The 22500-nt window shown below is 39.5% G+C and overlaps 1 protein-coding gene across 1 annotated transcript in view; it reads left to right on the top strand.

The window, feature by feature from the left end:
• The window catches only part of SUGCT (succinyl-CoA:glutarate-CoA transferase), a 766325-nt gene that overhangs the window by 631841 nt on the left and 111984 nt on the right, over positions 1–22500 (top strand). The gene's annotated exons all lie outside the window — the stretch shown is intronic.

Genomic DNA, 22500 nt, shown 5'->3' with positions numbered 1-22500 from the left:
GTAGGCTGCAGTCCATGGGGTCTCAAAGAGTCGGGCACAACTGAGCTACTTCACTTTCATTTTTCACTTTCACGCATTGGAGAAGGAAATGGCAACCCACTCCAGTGTTCTTGCCTGGAGAATCCCAGGGACAGGGGAGCCTGGTGGGCTGCCATCTATGGGGTCACACAGAGTCGGACACGACTGAAGCGACTTAGCAGCAGCAGCAGCAGCAACAGAGTACATCATGTGAAATGCTGGGTTGGACGAAGCGCAAGCTGGAATCAAGATGCTGGGAGAAATACACCTCAGATACTCAGATGACACCACCCTTATGGCAGAAAGCAAAGAAGAACTGAAGAGCCTCTTGATGAAAGTGAAAGAGGAGAGTGAAAAAGATGTCTTAAAACTCAGCATTCAAAAAATGAAGATCATGGCATCTGGTCCCATCACTTCATGGGAAATAGATGGGGAAACAATGAAAACAGTGAGAGATTTTATTTTCTTGGGCTGCAAAATCACTGCCGAGGTGACTGCAGCCATGAAATTAAAACACACTTGCTCCTTGGAAGAAAAGCTATGACCAACCTATACAGCATATTAAAAAGCAGAGACATTACTTTGCCAACAAAGGTCCATTTAGTCAAAGTTGTGTTTTTTCCATTAGTCATGTATGGATGTGAAAGTTGGACTATAAAAAAAGCTGAGCACTGAAGAATTGATGCTTTTGAACTGTGACGTTGGAGAAGACACTTGAGAGTTCCTTAGACTGCAAGGAGATCAAACCATTCAATCCATAAGGAAATCAGTCTTGAATATTCACTGGAAGGACTAATGCTGAAGCTGAAGCTACAATACTTTGACCACCCTGATGTGAAGAACTGACTCATTTCAAAAGACTCTGATGCTGGGAAAGATTGAAGGAAGTAGAAGAAGGGGATGACAGAGGATGAGATGTTTAGATGGCATCACCACCTCGATGGACATGAGTTTGAGCAAGCTCCGGGAGTTGGTGATGGACAGGGAAGCCTGGTGTGCTGCAGTCCATGGGGTAGCAAAGAGTCAGACATGACTGAGCAACTGAAGTGAACTGAAATCTACAAGCAGGAAGGTTAATGTAATGTAGTCCTGTTTTGCTGGTGCGTCACTTGGATGAAGCAAATGCAAATCACCTGTGGATAAAGTACAACTGTACAACAGACTAATAGTTGATTAGACTTAGAATAAGAGAGAATTCATGATCTGGTACACTACATATGAATGAGATAATTATAACTGCAGCCCAGACACACAAAGAGAGCAAGTGTAAGAGATGCAGAGAGGTATAGAATGATCACATCTGATATCTAGCTAATATATATCTACTTGGTCTTCCAGGGGAAGACAGAGAATGTATAGCTAGAGGCAGTATTTGATTATGGTTGAGGATTTTCCAGGGCTTTTGAACACCTAATTCCTCAGATTCATGAAGTTAATACAAAATTGGTTACATAAAAATGAGATTAAATAAAAAATCAGTTGAGACCTAGAATATGATAGAAAAGCAAAAACATGGAGAAGATTTTTCAATCAGCCAGAGAGAGGGAATAAAACCAAATTACAGACTTGTGCTCAGCTTATTATGGTTTGACTTAATATTTTTCAGTTTATGGTGATGTGAAAGTGATAGGTATTCAATGGAAAACATACTTTGAATTTTTCCTGGACCAGCAATATGCAGTAGGCTCTCTCATGATGCTAGGGCAGCATCAGCAAATGCAGCTCCCAGTCAGCCACGTGGTCATGAGGATAAGCAACAGATACATTTATAACCTCTCTGTACATAGACAATCATTCTGTATTTAACTTTCGGAGTTCAATAATGTACATGACATACTCAACACTGTATTTTAAAATAGGCATCACATTAGATGATTTTGCCCAACTGTAGGCTGACGTAAGTGTTCTGATCAAGTTTAAAGTAGGTTAGGTTCAGCTATGATGATTGACAGGTTGGGTGTATTAAACGCATTTTCAACTTATGATGACTTTATCAGGACGTAACCGTGTCATAAGTGGAGGAAAATCTGTACATATAAAAGAATGGCAATTAGACCAATTGACGACTTCCTAAAACAACAGTGAAAACCACATGGCTGTGAAATAATATCATCAACGTGCCAACAGAAAATAGCTGTCAGCTTAGAAATGTGTAACCAGTACCATACAGCTATCTTTCAGGATGAGGGCAAAATAAGATAACTTATATGAAAATAAAAACCAAGGGAATTTACTATGAATAGATAACTATGGAAATTCTAACAAATATCCTACATGAAGAGGGAATGCAACCATGGAAGGAAGTCCTATGATTTAAAAAAAAAAGAAAAACAAAATTCTGACAGGCATGCTGCTGCTGCTGCTAAGTCACTTCAGTTGTGTCCGACTCTGTGTGACCCCATAGACAGCAGCCCACTAAGCTCCTCTGTCCCTGGGATTCTCCGGGCAAGAATACTGGAGTGGGTTGCCATTTCCTTCTCCAATGCATGAAAGTGAAAAGTGAAAGGGAAGTCGCTCAGTTGTGCCCTTAGCGACCCCATGGACTGTGGCCTACCAGACTCCTCTGTCCATGGGATTTTCCAGGCAAGAGTACTGGTAGGTATGAAGGAAGCTGAAAACATTGACTTTGAAAACAATATTAATAATGTCTAATTTTTTAATGAAAAATGAGATAGAACCAAAATATTGAATGACAATAGCATATAGTTATTATTCCCAAACTGTATACTGAGACACCCATAGCATCCTAGGGAATGCACCAGGGCACCAGAAGATGTGGACATTTTCTAAGACATACAGCAGCATCTATTGGACACAGCATGGAGTGCTAGCTCAGAGCAATTCATGGTTTCAGCTTTGAATTGTACTGGTCCTTTTGATTACATTTTTTTTTGAAACTTGGTTTTGAATAAATGTTTCTGTGAAAAAAAAAAAACAAGATAATCAATATGAAACAAGAAAGTGAAAATATTCAGTTTTATTCTGATATCTGAGAAGTTGTGCCATGCCTAACAAGTGCACAATATGCTATAAGAAAGTAATTGAGTTATTAGAGAAGGAAATAAAATCATTTTTCCTTTCCATTTATGTCTGTTACTATTGTCAAATGGCTACTAAGTTTTTTGGATAAAATGTGTGTTAAGTTGTTTTGACATAATGACTTAAGCAAAATATTCTTTATTTTTTTTGCCTAAAAGCACTATGAAAAAAGTAGTGAGACACATAATAGCAACTGAGAAAGTTTGAGAACATCTGACATGTAAATTGGCATGAGGATAACTGGATAGATACTGATCAAATTCCTGTTTTGTTCAATTAAATATGAATGTTAAAATTTCTAAAGGAAAAGAATAGTGAAAGTATAGACGTATATCTGCCAAACAAGTAAATGTGGGGAAAAATTGAATGTGGGGAATCAATCTCAGTCTCAAAGAAAGCAAAATGGGATTTTTGTTTGCAATATAAGGAAGCCAAACCAAGGTTTTAAGAATTAGAAAGGAAAATTACTCAGAAAATTGCTAAAATTGCTCAGAAATGATATGACTTGAGTTACTAATAAAAGTATTTTTCAGTTATAAAATAAAAATTTTAAAGTTAATTTCATTTTTATATGCTAGAAATAGAAAAGTTTTAATGAAAAAGAAGATTCATTCTACCATATCAAGTAAAATGGACTGTTTTTGTTAGGGATAAATCTAATGAAAATGTGCAAATCTTGTATAAAAAATGCTTATACTTTATAAATAGTTTTATAAAAATACTAAAAATGACTTAATAAAATGGAAATTATTAAAGTAAATGTTTAATGGGAAGTAAGGTAATATTGTAAGAATATAATTTCTGCCTAATAGGGTTTTCCTGAAATTCAGTAGGCTAACTTTCAAATTTATAAAGAAGACTAAAAGGCTAGGAAACTCTGAAGACAAATCACGAGGCAAGGTGGGGCAAGGACATTAACAATTGAGATGTTAATGCTTATGACAAAACTACAGTGATGCAGTCAGTGTGGTACAGGCAGTGGGGTAAACAGAGAGACACTTAGGAAAGAACAAAGAGCCCAACATGCATGGAAATGATCTACAACAGGGTTAGTATTTCAGAGTCATGAAGAAAAGGACTGTTCAAACATTGTTCTAAGGGAAAAATGATATTGAATTCCCTTTCACATTATACAAGAAATTAAATTCCAGTTTTTCCAAAGAAGTCAAACTAAGGAAAATCCAAATTTAAGACATCTGAAAACAAAACTTTTTATTTTGTAATAATTGTAGGTTCTCATGCAGTTGTAAAAAGTACTACAGAGAGATCTCATGAACATTTTACCCTAGTTCCAAAAGGGTAACATCTTGCAAAGCTATCTTAGAATTTCCCAACCAGGATATTGACATTGACACAGTCAAGATACAGAACAGTTCCATCACAAGAATCCCTCTTGTTTTCACTTTAAAGCCACACCCACCTTTCTCTCCTCCACTCCCATCTTTCCTCCTCTACTAATCTGTTCTCTATTTCTAGAATTTTATCTTTTCAAGAGTGCCATGTAACATATTGGACTTCCAAGGTGGCTCAGTGGTAAAGAATAAATCTGCCAAGCAGGAGACACAAGAGACGTGTGTTCAATCCCTGGGTTTTAGAGATCCCCCTGGAGGAAGAAATGGCAACCCACTGCAATCTAGCTTGAGAAATTCCATGGACAAAGGAACTTGGTGGGCTTTGAGTGACTGAGCACATGTAACATATTCTATAGGTTACATATATAAACATAACCTTTGGGGGCTTGCCTTTTTCACTGATCCCAATTCCCTGAAGATTCATACAGGTTGTTGTATGAATCAATTGTCAGTTCCTTTTTATCGACTAGGAGTATTTTCTAATATGGATGTAGCACACTTGGCTTAATAATTCACTGTTTGAAGAATATCTGTGTTGTTTCCAGTTTGGGGCTACAAATAAAGCTCTATGAACATTGAGGTGCAGGCTTTTTTATGAACATAACTTTTACTTTATCAAGAATAAAGGCTCAGGTGTGCAACTACTGGGTCATATGCAGCTGCACGTTTACTTCTTTAAAAACTCCCAAGCTGTTTTCTGCAATCGCTCTACCATTTTACTTTCTCATCAGAAATGTATGAGTGGTCCAATTTCCCTTTACCAATATTTGCATGCATGTGTTCTCAGTCACTCAGTCGTGTCCAGCTATTTGTGATCCCATGGACTGTATTCTGCCAAGTTTCTCTGTCCATGGGATTTTCCAGACAAAAATACTAGAGTGAGTTAGCTGCTACTTCCTCCTCTGGGGGAATCTTCCCCACCCAGGGACTGAACCCATGTCTCATGCATCTCCTTCATTGGCAGGTGGATTCTTTACCACTGTGCCGCCTGGGAAGCACTTGCTAATATTTGATGGCACTTTATGAGTTGTAGCCATTCTGATAGATATTTAGTAATATTTCCTTCTGCTTTTAATTTGCATCTCCCTAATGGCTAATGATGTAACAACTTTTCATGTGCTTTGCCATCAGTGTATCTTTTTCAATGAAATGTCTGTGCATGTCTTTTGCCTATCTTCTAATTAGATTTTATTTTTTTACTATTAAGTTGCAAGAGTTCTTTTTATATATACCAGATACTAGTTTCTTTGTCAGATATATTGCTTGCAAATATTTCTCCTAGTCTTAGCTTTTTCATCCCCTTAATGTGATCCTTTTTAGAGCAATGCCAAATATTTATTTCTAAGATTTTATAGTTTTAAATTATATATTGAAGTCCATGATCCATTTTGAGTTAATTTTGTTTGAGTTATGAGATGAGATTTAGGTTGTGATTCTTTTTTTCTTCCCTTTTCCCAGTAGCTCCAATATAATTTGTTGAAGAGTCTAGCCCTCTTCCACTGCATTTACACCTTTGCCAGATATTATTTGGGAACATCTGTATGGATATATGTCTTGAGCTCTCTATTTTGTCAATTTATGTATTTATCCCTCTGCCAATACCATACTGTCTTAGCAGTGATATAGTATAGAGCAATTATATGGTATAACTTTATGTCATATGGACTGATTCCCTTTCAGTTAATTCTTATTTAAGTCATTCTGGGGATTTTGTCTTTCCAAATAAATTTTAGAGTAAGCTTTTTATAGATTCAAACAACTTTGCTAGGATTTTAGTAAGAGTTACATTGAACCTCCTCAAAGATAAATTTGAGGATTGACATCTTTACAATGTTGATTCTTCCTATCCAAGAATATAATATGCTTCCCCATTCATACAAGTCCCCTTTCATTTCTTTCATTAGCAAGTGAGTGAAAAAATAAAACCATAATATTTTCAATTTATGTTCCAATGAAGGACTTAAAGCCAGAATATATAAATAACTCTCTGAATCAATGAGAAAAAATAATTAAGCCAATAGAAAACATGCAGATCACTTGAACAGGCATTTCACTGAAGAAATATAAATACCTACTGAGCATGGGAAGTATACTCAACCTTATTGGTAATAGTAGGAACACAGCTAGTGGAGGTGATGGAATTCCAGGGGAGCTGTTTCAAATCCGAAAAGATGATGCTGTGACAGTGCTGCACTCAATATGCCAGCACATTTGAAAGACTCAGCAGTGGCCACAGGACTGAAAAAGGTCAGTTTTCATTCCAATCCCAAAGAAAGGCAATGCCAAAGAATGCTCAAACTACCGCACAATTGCACTCATCTCACACCCTAGTAAAGTAATGCTCAAAATTTTCTAAGCCGTACTTCAACAATATGTAAACCGTGAATTTCCAGATGTTCAAGCTGGTTTTAAAAAAGGCAGAGGAACCAGAGATCAAATTGCCAACATCCGCTGGATTATCGAAAAAGCCAGAGTTCCAGAAAAACATCTATTTCTGCTTTATTGACTATGCCAAAGCCTTTGACTGTGTGGATCACCACAAACTGGAAAATTCTGAAAGAGATGGGAATACCAGACCACGTGACCTGCCTCCTAAGAAATCTGTATGCAGGTCAAGAAGCAAGTCCAGAAGCAAGTATGCAGGTCCAGTTAGAACTGGACATGGAACAACAGACTGGTTCCAAATCGGGAAAGGAGTACGTCAAGGCTGCATATTGTCACCCTGCTTATTTAACTTATATTCAGAGTACATCATGTGAAATGCCGGGTTGGATGAATCACAAGCTGGAATCAAGATTGCCGGGAGAAATAGCAATAACCTCAGATATGCAGATGACACCACCCTTATGGCAGAAAGCAAAGAGGAACTGAAGAGCCTATTGATGAAAGTGAAAGAGGAGAGTGAAAAAGATGTCTTAAAACTCAGCTTTCAAAAAACGAAGATCATGGCATCTGGTCCCATCACGTCATGGGAAATAGATGGGGAAACAATGGAAACAGTGAAATATTTTATTTTCTTGGGCTGCAAAATCACTGCAGATGGTGACTGCAGCCATGAAATTAAAAGATGCTTGCTCCTTGGAAGGAAAGCTATGGTCAATCTTGGCAGCATATTAAAAAGCAGAGACATTACTTTACCAACAAAGATCCATCTAGTCCAAGCAATGATTTTTTTCAGTAATCTTGTATGGATGTGAAAGTTGCACTATAAAGAGAGCTGAGCACCGAAGAATTGATACTTTTGAACTGTGGTGTTGGAAAAGACTCTTGAGAGTTCCTTGGACTGCAAGGAGATCAAACCAGTCCATCCTAAAGGAAATAAGTCCTGAATATTCGTTGGAAGGACTGATCCTGAAGCTGAAACTCCAATACTTCGGCCACATGATGCAAAGAACTGATTCAATTTAAAGAGGCCCTAATTCTGGGAAAGATTGAAGCTGGAAGGAGAAGGGGATACAGAGGATGAGATGGTTGGACAGCATCACCAACTCAATGGACATGAGTTTGAGTAGGTTCCGGGAGTTGGTGATGGACAGGGAGGCCTGGCGTGCTGTAGTCCATGGGGTCACAAAGAGTTGGACAGGACTGAGAGACTAAACTGAACTGAATTGATTGGTAATGCAATCAGGGAAATAAAATCTAAAGCCTCAATAAGATAACATCACACAACGATTAGATTGGGAAAACCTAAAAACTCTGAGGGCATCAAGTTTTGCTAAGGATATAAAGCAACTGAAAATAGTATTCACTGCTGGTGAGAATGGTTGATAAATCATTTAGAAAAGTAGGCTGAAATGTATGTTGCATGAAGAGATGGGTTAAGAGCAGCATTACTTATCATGGTGAAATAACCGGAAACAACAAAAGAGTAGAATGAATTAATAAATTATGTTGCTGCTGCTGCTAAGTCGCTTCAGTCGTGTCCGATTCTTAGCGACCCCATGGACTGCAGCCCACCAGGCTCCTCCATCCATGGGACTTTCCAGGCAAGAGTACTGGAGTGCGGTGCCATTGCCTTCTCCGAATAAATTATGTTAAGTTTATGTAATGGCATACCTTACATGAATGATCACAATTGGGCCATGGCCACAAGCTTCAAAATTAGAAGATTCTCACTAACAATGCTGAGAGAAAAAGCAAGTCAGGAAGGATGCAGGCTCATGACTTCACTGATATAAATAGGTGAAAGCAAGGACTAAATTATTAAGAGATATGTGAATATGCAGTACAGATTTTTTAAAAAAGGAAATGATAAAAAAAATTTAGGGAAATGATTATTTGGGGATGGAGAAGGGAGGGATTGGGGCAAACTTAAGAGTTTAAACATTTTGTTAATGTTTTGTTTCTTAAGCTGGGTGCATGGGTGGTCGTTTGATTAGAACTCAAACTATGATATATATTATAATACCTCTTTGGATGATTAATATTAATATTTTTAATTAGAGAAAAGAGGGGAAAGTCTGTGTCATGTGCATTGTTAGCACCAGGAAAAGGTTAAGATACAGTAATTGTTTCAAAAGAAATAAGAAAACCAACAATGTCAGCATTTAAATCTGATTTCCATTGTGCAAGTAAAGTTAGGCAATTACATGTCAAGTTTTTATGAATTTATATGTTATCTTTGTTCTTTTTGTGGTCATGGTTTTCAGGAACAGTTGAATTAAATTTTGACTTGTTAATTTTAAGTTATGCCTTCAGTTATGTAACTTTTCAAATATGTTTTATTGAGCCAGAGTAAAGACTACACTGATAAAATGTACAGTACAATAAATGAGATTACTCCAGTGCTTTTTTTTTAACTTCCTATGTGAATATTACATGTTTTGGAAATGGCTTTCTAAGTGTTCTCAAGAAAGTTATAATTGTTTCCTTCAAGTGTGGCTAGATTCACTTTACATGTAAATGTGATGCCCATTGTTTTGCTGAATTCCTAGATTTACCCTTTTGGGTTATTTCCACGGTTAATGGCTGTGATCCTTGTAGAGCTTCTCAGCATGGCCTCTGGAATGTGCAGTCTCTAGGAAAGATTCAAGATCACCTGGAAAACTTCAGGAAACTGAGGGAATTACAACAGAACAATGGAACTTGATAATTATGTTCTTAAAAATGAATATATTTTGGTCAAGAGAACTTTAGGGATTTATTAAAAGCTTCAAACAAGAGTACTCCTTCCATCTCCCCTCAGTTCAGTTCAGTTCAGTTCAGTCGCTCAGTCGTGTCCGACTCTTTGCGACCCCATGAATCGCAGCATGCCAAGCCTCCCTGTCCATCACCAACTCCCGGAGTTCACTCAGACTCACGTTCATCTAGTCAGTGATGCCATCCAGCCATCTCCTCCTCGGTCGTCCCCTTCTTCTCCTGCCCCGAATCCATTCTGGCATCAGAGTCTTTTCCAATGAGTCAACTCTTCACATGAGGTGGCCAAAGTACTGGAATTTCAGCTTTAGCATCATTCCTTCCAAAGAAATCCCGGGATTGATCTCCTTCAGAATGGACTGGTTGGATCTCCTTGCAGTCCAAGGGACTCGCAAGAGTCTTCAACACCACAGTTCAAAAGCACCAATTCTTCGGCACTCAGCCTTCTTCACAGTCCAACTCTCACATCCATACATGACTACTGGTAAAACCATAGCCTTGACTAGATGGACCTTAGTTGGCAAAGTAATGTCTCTGCTTTTGAATATGTTGGTCATAACTTTTCTTCCAAGGAGTAAGCGTCTTTTAATTTCATGGCTGCAATCACCATCTGCAGTGATTTTGGAGCCCCCAAAAATAAAGTCTGACACTGTTTTCACTGTTTCTCCACCTATTTCCCACGGAGTGATGGGACTGGATGCCATGATCTTCGTTTTCTGAATGTTGAGCTTTAAGCCAACTTTTTCACTCTCCTCTTTCACTTTCATCAAGAGGCTTTTTAGTTCCTCTTCACTTTCTGCCATAAGGGTGGTGTCATCTGCATAGCTGAGGTTATTGATATTTCTCCCAGCAATCTTGATTCCAGCTTGTGTTCTTCCAGTCCAGTGTTTCTCATGATGTACTCTGCATATAAGTTAAATAAGCAGGGTGACAATAGACAGCCTTGACACACTCCTTTTCCTATTTGTTGTTCCATGTCCAGTTCTAACTGTTGCTTCAATGCAAAGAAATAGAGGAAAACAACAGAATGGGAAAGACTAGAGATCTCTTCAAGAAAATTAGAGATACCAAGGGAACATTTCATGCAAAGATGGGCTCGATAAAGGACAGAAATGGTATGGACCTAACAGAAGCAGAAGATATTAAGAAGAGATGGCGGGAATACACAGAAGAACTGTACAAAAAGGATCTTCATGACCCAGATAATCATGATGGTGTGATCACTCACCTAGAGCCAGACATCTTGGAAACTGAAGTCCGGTGGGCCTTAGAAAGCATCACTACAAACAAAGCTAGTGGAGGTGATGGAATTCCAGTTGAGCTATTTCAAATCCTGAAAGATGATGCTGTGAAAGTGCTGCACTCAATATGCCAGCAAATTTGGAAAACTCAGCAGTGGCCACAGGACTGGAAAAGGTCAGTTTTCATTCTAATCCCAAAGAAAGGAAACGCCAAAGAATGCTCCAACTACCACACAATTGCAGTCATCTCACATGCTAGTAAAGTAATGCTCAAAATTCTCCAAGCCAGGCTTCAGCAATACGTGAACTGTGAACTTCCAGATGTTCAAGCTGGTTTTAGAAAAGGCAGAGGAACCAGAGATCAAATTTCCAACATCCGCTGGATCATGGAAAAAGCAAGAGAGTTCCAGAAAAACATCTATTTCTGCTTTATTGACTATGCCAAAGCCTTTGACTGTATGGATCACAATAAACTGTGGAAAATTCTGAAAGAGATGGGAATACCAGACCATCTCCCCTACCCATACAAAAATGAAACCAAAAGGAAGCACTTACTACTTAAATAAGCAAATATTAATAACTAGTATATTTAACTCAGTAAGGCCTATAAATACTGTTGAACATCTACCAGATAGTGCCAGATAATGTTCAAAGTACTGAAAACGTAGCATAAAAATAAACAGACATTATGTAATAATAAGAGACCAGTGCAACCCAATCCAGTATTCTTGCCTGGAAAACTCCATGGACAGAGGAGCCTGGCGGGCTACGGTACATGGAGTCGCAGAGTCGGACAGGACGGAGCACATACACACATGCTTCTTGAGGGCAAGGGCTTTACTTTTTTTCTGTGACCCAGTTTTCCCTTAGCACTTAACAAATCACAGCACATTAGTAGGCACTTAATACTTATTATTACTCATTACCATTAATACATTTAACTTTTGTTTGTTGCATGAACAAATGTGCCTCAGAGCCACATAGCTGGTCCTTAAAACTAGAGTTTGAACCTAGTCTATCAATAATGAAAAACAGATGCCATGTATTCTGAGCTTGGGCTTCCCTTGTGGTTTAGCTGGTAAAGAATCTGCCTGCAGTGTGAGACCTGGGTTCAATCCCTGGGTTGGGAAAATCCCCTGGAGAAGGGAAAGGCTAGCAGTATTCTAGCCTGGAGAATTCCATGGACTGTATAGTCCATGGAGTCACAAAGAGTTGGACATGTCTAAGCAATTTTCACTTCACTTCACTTCATTCTGAGCTTACTCTGTCCAAGGCAGCATGCTCACTGCTTTGCATTTTTTATGTCACTTAATCCTCACAACCATTTTGTCTTTTTGCATTTCTTTTTCTTGCAGATGGTCTTGATCACTGCCTTCTGTACAATGTCTCGAACCTCAATCCATAGTTCTTCAGGCACTCTGTCTGTCAGATCTAATCCCTTGTATCTATGTGTCACTTCCACTGTATAATCATAAGGGATTTGATTTTGGTCATACCTGAATAGTCTAGTGGTTTTCCCTACTTTCTTCAATTTAAGTCTGAATTTGGCAATAAGGAGTTCATGATCTGAGCCACAGTCAGCTACTGGTCTTGTTTTTGCTGACTGTATAGAACTTCTCCATTTTTGGCTGCAAAGAATATAATCCATCCGATTTCAGTATTGACCATCTGGTGATGTCCATATGTCGAGTCTTCTCTAATGTTTTTGGAAGAGAGTGTTTGCTATGACCAGTGCATTCTCTTGGCAAAACTCTGCTAGCCTTTGACCAGCTTTGTTTTGTACTCCAAGGCCGAATTTGCCCATTGCTCCAGGTAGCTCTTGACTTCTACTTTTGCATTCCTGTCCCCTATAATGAAAAGGACATCTTTTGGGGTGTTAATTCTTAAAGGTCTTATAGGTCTTCATAGAACCGTTCAACTTCAGCTTCTTCAGCATTACTAGTCAGGGCATAGACTTCGATTACTGTGATATTGAATGGTTTGCCTTGGAAATGAACAGAGATAATTCTGTCATTTTTGAGATTGCATCCAAGTACTGCATTTCAGAGTCTTTCGTTGACTATTATGGCTACTCTAGTTCTTCTAAGGGATTCTTGCCCGCAGTAGTAGATATATTGGTCATCTGAGTTAAATTCACCCATTCCAGTCCATTTTAGTTCACTGATTCCTAAAATGTTGATGTTCACTCTTGCCATCTCCTGTTTGATCACTTCCAATTTGCCTTGATTCATGGACCTAACATTCCAGATTCCTATGCAATATTGCTCTTTACAGCATCAGAGTTTACTACCATCACCCATCACATCCACAACTGGGTGTTGTTTTTGCTTTGATTCCATCTCTTCATGCTTTATAGAGTTATTTCTCCACTCTTCTCCAGTAGCATACTGAGCACCTACCAGGGGAGAGAGTTCATCTTTCAGTGTCATACCTTTGTGCCTTTTCACACTGTTTATGGGGTTCTCAAGGCAAGAATACTGAAGTGGCTTGCCATTTGCTTCTCCAGTGGACCACATTTTGTCAGAACTCTCCACCATGATCCATGTGTCTTGGGGGGCCCTATACGGTATGGCTCATAGTTTCATTGAGCTAGACAAGGCTGTGGTTCATGTGATCAGTTTGGTTAGTGATCCCCCTCAAAATCTCAGCCAGTCCCAGACCAGAATGCTTCCTCTTTCCACAACCTTTGTTTCTGTGGGAGCCAGAATATCCTTGGCTACCTAGAAGGGAGCAGTTCAGTGTATTCATTAATTGGGCTGCATGGTGTCAGGCAATCCATTTGGCTGATTTCCCCCCCAATAAATTGACTAATTTATTTTACAGAATTGACCACATCAGCTAGTTATTTTAATGGTAAATCAAATGATGCTTTTCTACTTTTTATCTTAGTAAGTCTCCAACTGATTAAGAGTTTAGGGTCAGACATACCTAAATTATAATCCAAAGTCAGCTACTTATTAATTTATAAAATCTTGGGAGTATTTTATTTAACCACTTTAGGCTTTCATCATGTTATTAGTAGAAATGCTGGCAATAACAATTCTTATCTAGTTAATTAATCCTTTCACTAAGAGGATTAAATGGAGGTAACTCTTTAGTTCCTGACATAATGTCTGACCCTTGAGTTTTGTTGAGCAAAAGCTGCTGTTATTATATGTATCGTTGTAATTAACCTTATGCCTTATTTCAATATCATCTTTGTTCTGTGACTTTTACTGACCTCCTTGACCTACATCTTTCCCTTTCCTTCCAAGATATACAGTTACTTACTTTTGCTCATTGGATATTACTCCTTCATTATGGAATGGAAACTGTGTTATAAAAAATTGGCTCAGGTCTCTCTTTGCCTACCTTCTAAATATAGGCACCTTGAATGCCAGTTCATTAATCCTTTTACTCTCAGCTCTTTCATGAATGAATAGATTGTTTCTCTTTTGGGCATCTTTGTTAATGTCACTGATGGTGTTACACTGATTTTTGATAAGATCTTTTACACATATCCTTTGTGTCCATCCTTTGATGCTTTTGAACTGTGGTGTTGAAGAAGACTCTTGAGCGTCCCTTGGACTGCAAGGAGATCCAACCAGTCCATCCTAAAGGAAATCAGTCCTGAATATTCATTGGAAGGACTAATGCTGAAGCTGAAACTCCAATACTTTGGCCACCTGATGTGAAGAACGGACTCATTTGAAAAGACTCTGATGCTGGGAAAGATTGAAGGCACGAAGAGAAGGGGATGACAGAGGATGAGGTGGTTGGATGGCATCACTGACTCAATGGACATAAGTTTGAGTAAACTCCGGGAGCTGGTGATGGACAGGGAGGCCTGCCATACTGCAGTCCATGGGGTCGCAAAGAATCAGACACGACTGAGCAACTGAACTGAACTTTGTGTTCATCACTTAATGCCAATACTCTATCTCTTTTTATTTGTATATGGCTTGCTAATTCTACTCTTGAGTCAGATCCCTTGCTTTTCCTAGAGATTTTCACTGCTTATATGTGTGTGTGTCGGGGTCGCTCATTCGTGTCCGACTCTTGTGATTCCATGGACTGTAGCCTTCTAGGCTCCTCTTTTCATGGCATTCTCCAGGCAAGAATACTGGAGTGAGTTGCCGTTCCCTTCTGCACACTGCTTATATAGTGGGTATTGATTTTTGTGTTTTTGTTTTTTTCCCCCCTACATATTTTTTACTTGCGAGTACTATATTATAGACTTTTTTCTGCCATTCCTACTATAGGACTTTATAAAAAGACTTTCTCACTTAAACTTTTATTTCCCACATGGCTTTAAGGTATACATTTTACTCTTTCCCCCCATCATTAATACATTACCATTTGACTCTATCATTAGGCTGTCAATCTGTAAAACTCTTGAGGAAGAATGAGAGACCTTATTTTAAATAGGCCTGATACTTTGTGAGAGAGATTGGTGCACTGTCTACAATTCTATTCTTATCAAGAGGAGGCTTTTGAAACTTCAAGAAGAAATTCAGTTTTGAAGAGCTACCAAACCGTGAAGGATTGAAGGAAGATAAAATAAGTTAAAGGAAGGACAAAGTACACATCAGAATTCTTAAGAAGGTCCTTCACCTTAGTTTAAAATAACTCATTATGCAACAAAGAATATCCTGAGTGGCCAGACTGAGGTTCCAGGCATGAAATTTCCTTTAAGGAAAATGGCAGTTGAAGTTCCCTAAGGCTGAGGCCCCCCATTACATTGTTAGTGGTCAGAAAAGAAAACACTTTACGTTTGAATTTCTTGGTTAAGGTAATAGAGATCAGGGTGTTTCCTTTGGATGAGAGAAAGAAAAGGAGATATTCAGTAAGGATTACAAAAGAAATGTTATACAAATGGTAGCAAGTGGCAGTTCTGCATTTCTGGTGAAGTTAGACTGGGACCTAGGTCTAAAGTGCAGCAGGAGAGAGTTCTGTTAAAATCCAGACAGGCTGCCTGGATCCTGAGGTTCTCCAATATGTTATTGAACAGAGCAGGACTCGCCTCACAAACAAGGCTGGAGAGTTTCCTAACATTCCGAATAATCAGGCAGGGTTTCCAGGAATAACACTGCCACAGTGTCAGTTGTTCTGAGATTATCTGACCTGATTCACAAAGAAAGCCTATGGAATTTGCTGGACCTCTGATTTCACGTTTTATAGGTAGGTGACCACCAACCAGGGGAATAAGTCAATTCTTTCCGAAGATGGGGGCTTGGAGCAGCCCATTTACCTCATAATTGTACAAACACTCCAGCAAATTAGAAATGGAATTACTTTGCTTTGCAAACATAAGAAGAATTTGTGTTTCTGCTTTAAGTCGAACAATTTCCAATGCAAAGGAATTGATCGAATTCGATAAGAAATTTTCATATTGGGAATGTCGCATATAGGCATCAGTGGGGGAGGAACTAAAAGGCGTACACTCCTTAAGCTGCTTTCATGCAAAACTTCAGTCAGCTGCTAGCTTCTGCTTTGCAAAACTTTGACATCTGTCCCTTGACCTTTACCAGCTACCCTTTCACGTTTGACACTTCACATTTGCTACATGATTAAAATTCAGCGTTAATTAATTTTAACACTATCAGTTAAGTTATATTTAGCTAAGAACACTCACTTTTGTCTTTTGTGAGTAGCACTGCAGTATTATTACAAAGAGGTAGTCAGGAGGGCAACAGAGATACGAGGAGAGAAGAATGATTCAGTGTGCAGATAATTGTTTCAAGTGAAATTTAGCGTGGTATTTTTGTTCCTGTCCTCAGTAGAACTGAGATTTAGCACCTCGAGTTGGCATTTAGCCCCCACCCCCACAAAGGAGGAGGCTGTGCTGGGCGGGTGCTGAGAATGAGCCTCACCAGAATGAAATTATAGCACAATTCTAACACTGGCAAGAATTTTCTCTGGCCAGCTCTCGGCTGCAAAGCTGGTGATGCCAAAAGAAAGGCAAGGCATTCCTAGAAAGGATCTCCTTCTGGCATTGACTTCACCCTTAATGAGAAGGTTTGACATGGTCATTTAAAAAGCATCATTCCTAAAGTGGCAACCATTCCCAAAGAAAACACTGGAAGCCAGAATATTTAGCCACAGAAGGGTTATAGTTCTCACCTTAAAAAGTTACCCAGAAGGTTGTCTTCTTGATAGCTTATTCCATAATGCAACCAATAAGCTCACTGAAAACGGATAAAACTAAGGAAATTTGTTCTCTCTCCCTGAGTTTTCCAAGTGAGAAAACCTTCTTGTGGCTTTGTTGGGCCTTTGTTGCGTTGCAGGGCTCTCTCTAGTCCCAGGGTTTGGGGGCTCCTCTCCAGCTGCAGCGTGCAGCTTCTCTAGCTGTAGCGTGTAGTGCAGGGGCTTATTGCAGTGTGTGGGCCTCTCTAGTTGTGGCACTCAGGCTTGGTTACCTCTCAGTATGTGGGATCTCAGTTCCCCAACCAGGGATTGAACCTGAGTCCCCTGCATTGAAAGGTGGATTCTTAACCACTGGATCACCAGGGAAGTCCCAGAAAACATTTTTATTAGTTTATTTATTTTATGCATTTTTGCTCTGTGGAAAGATTATAATAAAGATAGGGATACGCAAATCTTGCTTTAACCTGAAGCTCAAAATGCTGTAGAACTATTACAAGTACTACTCTTTAGGATATTTGTGTGAAAATGTGGTCCATAAGTTCACTGGGCCACTGCAATACTTCTGCCCTTTTTGCTGTTGTTCAGTTGCCTAGTCGTGTCTGACTCTTTGCAATCCCATGGACTGCAGCACGCCAAGCTTCCCTGTACTTCACCATCTCCTGGAGCTTGCTCAAAGTCATGTCCATTGAATCGGTGATGCCATCCAACCATCTTGTCCTCTGTCATCCCTCTCTCCTCCCTGATCTCAATCTTCCCCAGTATTAGGGTCTTTTCTAATGAGTTGGCTCTTTGTATCAGGTGGCCAAAGTATTGGAGCTTCAGCATCAGTCCTTATAATGAATAGTCATGATTGATTTCTTTTAGGATTGACTAGTTTGATCTCCTTGCAGTCCAAGGGACTCTCGAGAGTCTTCTCTAGCACCACAGTTCAAAGCATCTTGCCCTTTAGATCCATGTACAGAATAGCACAAGAGAAGCTCTGCTCCTGGTAGACAGTGCGGGTGAAGACAGCACTCCATATGTAATTCACCCATATGCATCTCAATAAGATGCAGTGATAGCAATAATAAACTGAATTTGGGGGTTCTCTGATGCAGTATACACAGGTTGCCTCCAACTGGTAAAGACCTAACTTACAAAAACAACTTCGTAGCATTTTCATTTGTGTGTGACACAGTATGTTTCCGCCAGTAATTCAACTTTTGTGTTCCAGAATCTAGTTCCATGCCCTCATCACACCTTCTACCTGCAACTGGAGGGCACTTGATCTCTGGCAGCTTTTGTTTTCCTGCCCACTCAAGGGAAAAATGACAGCCTCTCTGTGCCAAGGATTTAAGTAGCTCTGTTTCAGTAGCCAAGTGTGATTGTTTTTGTTCAGTCACTAAGTTGTGTCTGACTCTTTGCAACTCCATGGACTGCAGCATGCCAGTCTCCTCTGTACTTGACTATCTCCCAGACCTCACTCAAATTCATGTCCATTGAGTTGGTTATCTTTCCATCTCATTCACTATCTAACCATCTTCTCCTCTGTTATTCCCTTCTTCTCCTGACTTCAATCTTTCCTGGCATCAGGTCCTTTTCAAGTGAGTTGGCTCTTCACATCAAGTGGCCAAATTATTGGAGATTCAGCTTCAGCATCAGTCCTTCCAATGAATATTCAGAGTTCATTTCCTTTAGGATTGACTGGTTTGATCTCCATGCTGTCCAAGGGACTCTAGAAAGTCTTCTTTAGCACCACAATTTGAAAGCATCAATTCTTCAGCACTCAGTCTTCTTTATGGTCCAATTCTCACATCTATATATGTACTGGAAAAATGATAGCTTTGACTGTATGATCTTTTGTCATCAAAGTGATGTCTCTGAATTTTAATACACTGTATAGGTTTGTCATAGCTCTTCTGCCAAGAAGCCAGTGTCAGTTAAATTCATGCCTGCAGTCACCATCTACAGTGATTTTGGAGCCCAAGAAAATAAAATTTGTCACTGCTTCCACTTTTTCCCCTTCTATTTGCCATGAAATAATGAGTGGATGCCTTGATATTATGTTTTTCTAATTTTAAGTTTAAGGCAGTTTTTTCACTCTTCTCTTTCACACTGATTGAGATTCTCTTTAGTTCCTCTCCACTTTCTGCCATTAGAGTAATATCATCTGCATATCTGAGGTTGTTGATATTTCCCCTGGCAATCTTGATTCCAGCTTGTGATTCATCCAACCCACTGTTTCGCATGCTGTACTCTGCCTGTGAGTTAAGTAAGCAGGGTGGCAATATACAGACTTGTCTTCCTCCTTTCCCAATTTTGAAACAGTCTGTTGTTCCATGTAAGGTTCTAACTGTTGCTTCTTGACCTGCATACAGGTTTCTCAGGAGACAGGTTAGGTAGTCTGGCATTCTATCTCTTTAAGAATTTTCCACATTTGTTGTGATCCACAGAGTCAAAGGTTTTAGTGTAGTCAATGAAGCAGAATTAGATGTTTTTCTGGAATTCCCTTGCTTTCTCCATGATCCAGTGAATGTTGGCCATTTGATTTCTGGTTCTTCTGCCTTTCTAAACTCAACTTGCACATCTGGAATTTTTGGTTCAAGTACTGCTGAAGCCAAGCTTGAAGGATTTTGAGCAGAATCTTGCTAACGAGATGAATGTAATTACCGGGTAGTTTGAACATTCTTTGGCATTGCCCTTCTTTGAGATTGGAAAACTGACCTTTTCCAGTTCTGTAGCCACTGATGTTTTCCAAAATTTGCTGACATACTGAATGCAGTGCTTTTATAGCATCTTTCAGGATTTGAAATAGCTCAGCTGGAATTCTGTCACCTTCACTAGCTTTGTTTGTAGTAATGCTTCCTAAGACCCACTTTACTTTACCCTCCAGAATGGGTCTAGGTGAGCTGACCACACCATCGTTGTTATCTGGGTCATTGAGACCTTTTGGCATATTTCTTTTGTGTTTTCTTGCCACCTCTTCTTTATCTCTTCTGCTTCTGCTGAGTCCTTTCCAGTCCTGTCCTTTATCTGCCTGTCCTTGCATGAAATGTTCCCTTGATAGCTCTACTTTTCTTGAAGAGATCTCTAGTCTTTCCCATTCTGTTTTTCCCACATTCTTCATTCAAGAAGGCTTTATCTCTCTTTGCTATTCCCTGGAACTCTACTTTCAGTTGAGTACATCTTTCCTTTCTCCTTTGCCTTTCACTTTTCTTCATCCTTCAGCTATTTGTGAAGCCTCCTCAGAAAACCACTGTGTCTTCTTGCATTCCTTTTTCTTTGGGATGGTTTTGGTCACTGCCTCTTGTACAGTGTTATGAACTTCTGTCCATAGTTCTTGAGACACTGTCTAGCAGATCTAATCCCTTGAATCTATTTGTCTACTTCACTGTATAATCATAATAGATTTGATCTAGGTCATACCTGAATGGCTTAGTGGTTATCCCTATTTCCTTAAATTTAAACCTTTAATTTTGCAGTAGGGAGCTGATGATCTGAGTCATGGTCAGCTCCAGCTCTTGTTTTTGTTAACTGTATAGAGCTTTTCCATCTTGGGTTGTAAAGGACATAATCAGTCTGATTTTGGTTTTGACCATCTGGTGATATCCATGTGTAGAGTCGTTTCTTGGATTGTTGGGAAAGGGTGTTTGCTATGACCAGTGTGTTCCCTTGACAAAACTGTTAGCCTTTGCCCTGGTTCATTTTGTACTCCAAAGCCAAACTTGCATATTATTCAGGTATCTCTTGACTTCCTTCTTTTGCATTCCAATCCCCTATGATGAAAAAGATATCTTTTTTTTTTTAAAATTTTGGTGTTAGTTCTAGAAGGTGTTGTAGGTCTTCATAGAACCAGTCAACTTCAGCTTCTTTGGCATTGGTGGTTGGGGCATAAACTTGGATTACTGTGATGCTGAATGGTTTGCCTTGGAAACAAACTGAGATCATTCTGTTGTTTTTGAGACTGTACCTGAGTACTGCATTTCAGACTCTTGTTGACTATAATGGCTACTCCATTTCTTCTAAGTAATTCTTGACCACAGTAGTAGATATAACTATCATCTGAATTAAAGTAGCCCATTCCTGTTCATTTTAGTTCACTGATTCCTAAGTTGTTGATGTTCAATGTTGCCTTCTCCTACTTGACTATGTCCAATTTACCTTGATTTGTGGACCTAACATTCCAGGTTCCTATGCAATACTATTCTTTACAGCACTGAACCTTGCTTTCACCACAGACACTTCCACAACTGAGTGCTATTTCCACTTTGGTCTAGCTGCTTCATTCTTTCTGGAACTATAAGTAATTGCCTTTTGCTATTCCCCAGTAGCATATTTGACACCTTCCAACCCAGGGGAGTCATCTTCTGGTGTCATATCTTTCTGCCTTTTCATACTGTTCATAGGGTTCTCGTGGCAAGAATACTTGCAATTTCCTCCTCCAGTGGACCAGGTTTTGTCAGAACTCTTCACTATGATCTGACTGTCTGTCTTGGATGATCCTGCAGGGCATGGCTCATAGCTTCATTGAATTATGCAAGTCCCTTCACCACAATAAGGCTGTGATCCATGAAGGGGAGTAGCCAAATGATTCAGCATCAAGCCGCCTTTCTGCTGGTTGGGCTCTGATAGAACACCCTTGTCCTAGTAACTGCCTTGACTCTTAACCCAGAGGTCAAATCTAGTTTGTTTTCTGAATGCATGCTGTGCTAAGTCCCTTCAGTCATGTCTGACTCTTTGCAGCCCTATGAACTGTAGTCCACCAGGCTCTGTCCTTGGGATTCTCTAGTTAAGAATACTTGAGTCGATTGCCATGCCCTCCTCCAGGGGATCTTTCCTACCCAGGGGTTGACCCTGCTTCTCTTATGTCTCCTGCATTGACAGATGTGTGCTTTACTACTAGTGCCATCTGGGAAGACCCACTTTGTTGATGAGACACCAAATACCTGTCTTGGTCCAGTGCATGAGATTGAATCAGTCCTCCAGGATGGGGTTTCTGGCTTTTTTTCTCAGTTGCCCTAGTTTTCTCAGTTTGTCCTAGTTATAAAACCTGGTCTTATGAGTAAGGTCTTGTGACCACTGAGAACATCTTTGGTTTCAGTCTCCTGCTCAGGCCTCTGACTAGGGTCTCCTCTAACCTGGGCTCCCTATCAGCTGGCTCTGATTGTGGCTTGTCACAGTGGCTTTAATTTGTCCACTTTATGTGGTCCCTGGGCCTCCTGGATATTCTGATTCACCTTTCAAACTGGACTGACTGCCCACACCTTCCACTGAAGAAATTGCTAGGAGCACATCTGTACTACAGTAGGCTCCTCTGTTTCAGGTCCTGGTTCATCTCATATTCTGTCCTTCTGCAGTTGACCTTGGTCTAATCCTGCTTGAGGTCATGGAGGAAGAGGCTGAGCTTTAATATTTAGAGGATCAAAAATAGATGAAAAGGGGGAATCACACCCTGTATTTAAGATCAAATAACATTTTTAAGACTAAACATGAAGTTGGCTAGCCCTTGAGTCTTCTAATTCTTTTTGGCTTCACTTGGTTTAATATAAAATGAAAACATTTTAACCTCAAATACTTTCAAATTAATATTTCAAAAATCTCTATGTTTT

Source organism: Capricornis sumatraensis, chromosome 5, assembly GCF_032405125.1.
Source record: "Capricornis sumatraensis isolate serow.1 chromosome 5, serow.2, whole genome shotgun sequence".
NCBI classification, from domain to species: Eukaryota; Metazoa; Chordata; class Mammalia; order Artiodactyla; family Bovidae; genus Capricornis; species Capricornis sumatraensis.
The sequence above is the reverse complement of the archived record's forward strand: the minus strand, read 5'-3'. Positions and strand labels throughout refer to the sequence as shown.